This window comes from Eschscholzia californica, unplaced genomic scaffold, assembly GCF_041429995.1.
Source record: "Eschscholzia californica isolate CP2 unplaced genomic scaffold, dmEscCali1.0.p SCAF_5, whole genome shotgun sequence".
NCBI classification, from domain to species: domain Eukaryota; kingdom Viridiplantae; phylum Streptophyta; class Magnoliopsida; order Ranunculales; family Papaveraceae; genus Eschscholzia; species Eschscholzia californica.
The window spans coordinates 13,816,065-13,818,150 of NW_028238472.1; the positions used below are offsets into that span (position 1 = coordinate 13,816,065).

The 2,086-nt window shown below is 32.8% G+C and overlaps 1 long non-coding RNA gene across 1 annotated transcript; it reads right to left on the reverse strand.

Annotated features, from left to right (window-relative positions):
• LOC147537249 (uncharacterized) lies at positions 1-914 on the reverse strand. Its single transcript, XR_015226396.1, has 3 exons — positions 694-914; positions 312-582; positions 1-208 (listed from the first exon to the last, which is right to left on the reverse strand). It is a non-coding gene; the product is annotated as an uncharacterized LOC147537249 (long non-coding RNA).
• Between the last annotated feature and the right edge of the window lie 1,172 nt (positions 915-2,086).

The window sequence follows — 2,086 nt, forward strand, 5'->3', positions numbered from 1 at the left end:
TCTTAGAACAAGAGCTCTTTCCAGCCTTGGAATCAGAGTTCTTCCCGGCCTTAGAACAGAGCTTTTCCCAGCCTTTGAACTAGAGACACTCTCAGCCTTAGAGCCAGATGAGTTCGAGGTTAGACGTTGCCGTTTCTTCTTTTGTGGAGTAGGAGAACCCCCACTTTTTTGCTTAGTCCCTTGAGGCGAAGCTTGTTCTACTAGTAAACTGTAGGATATGAATAAGAAAACAAGAATGAATAGAGAGAATTGAAGTACGAATATAAATGAAAGTCACAAAAACAATAGATGAGGGTGTAGGGAGAGAAAACCTTTCTTCAGCTGCATCAAGGATTTAATCTTATTGTTTGACATTTTCAAAGGGTTCCCATGTATTGGTTGATTAAGGCCAATCCAACCTAAGTTATAGAAAGGAACAAAGGTTAGTTCTAGTGAGAGAAAGAAACAGGGGTTTTCAGTTCTGTCCGTGATAATTAAAACAAATAAAAATAAGATAAATGACAACAGATTAGTGATTTACCTAGAAGTATCCTCCATGAATACCCAAATCTTAAATTCGAACCTTTGCCACCCGCTCTTATGCTGAAACTCCAAAAACCAACGCATTAGATACTAGTCAAGTAGTTTTCAACTTCGGATAAATGTAGAGGATGCTTAACTATAGAATATAATAAAGTGATAGTTTTTCATTACCTGTAGCAGCCATTATTTGTCAATGGCTGAAGCCCATCATCTCGTTTATATGGTAAATCGTTGATCCGATGCACACAACTTATTGGAAAATTCAAAATAACTATTTGTGATGTATCATAAATAGCTAATATTGAAATAATTAAATCCCCAACAGGCATGACAAAACTAAGGGAAAGGAAAATTGTCCTTCTCTTGAATGTTGCCATCCCTTGTAAGAGGAAATATACAACTTCTTGGTGTGTGTTAGAAAGTTGAAGAAGACATTTATATAGCAGATGATCATATCTTAAAGATTTTGTATCATTAAGTGAATTACCTAAATTTTAAATATAAAATCTTTTTCATAATGAGTATATATGTGTAATATTTTCTTTTTCGCAAATGAAAGATTTGAATATGTTAGATGATATAGAATTAAATGTGATACTATGGAAGGTGAGATAAAGGATAAGCACTTTCTATGCATGTCAGTATTTCTGTTATAATTTGCTACCACAATGACGTTAAGTTATATGCCTAAATTTTATTTTTTTTGTTATCTGTACGGTGTATTGTCATTTATAAGAAGAGCCGCATATAAATTTGTGAAAGAGACCAATTATATCTCATGATATTGGATTAAATTACGTCAAAGAAGTTAGAATTAATTAAACATGTTTCATTTCCTGTGTAATTGTACCAGGTTAACTTTGCATGCTATACTCTCTCTTTTGAAAAATAAATAAATTAATGTGACAATAGTAAGTTGTGGAATTAATCAATCCTATCCATAAGAATTTTCATGGCTTCAAAGCAAGATATAGTTCGGCATGTATGTTTAATATAAAGTGATAGCTATCTTTTGCAATATGCTATCTATCTAATAATAAGCGCAAAATATTAATCTATGCAGTCTGGCCTTTTACTTAAGAGTCCATTTGTATTATTTAACTATTTTTCTCTGAGAAAAGTTTGTTGGTCGTTATTAAAACTAATAGTTCCTCATTTACGTTTTCTACCTTCCTAAATAGTTAATATTTTAAATTTTATATGTTTTTCGCTTATTTAAAACAACAGGGCCACATGGGTACAAAAGACACTGATATGTCATACACGATTCACGATTTTAAAGTCGAGTAATTCAATTGATCCCTCTATTTGGTCCCTCTCCCGACCTTCCACTTGATGTGGCGACATATCACTTGAGCAATATCCTCACCATTCTCTCTCCATTTGTTACACGCTTAAGTGATATGCCACCACATCAAGTGAAAGGTTGGAAGATGGACCAAATGGAAGGATGAATAAATTTTTTATTTAGAGTCAAGTAACTTAATTTCAACAAGAAGAATGATAATTATTGGACCATTTATTTAGTTCCTAAAACTAATAGTTTGTTGGTCGTTATTAAGAG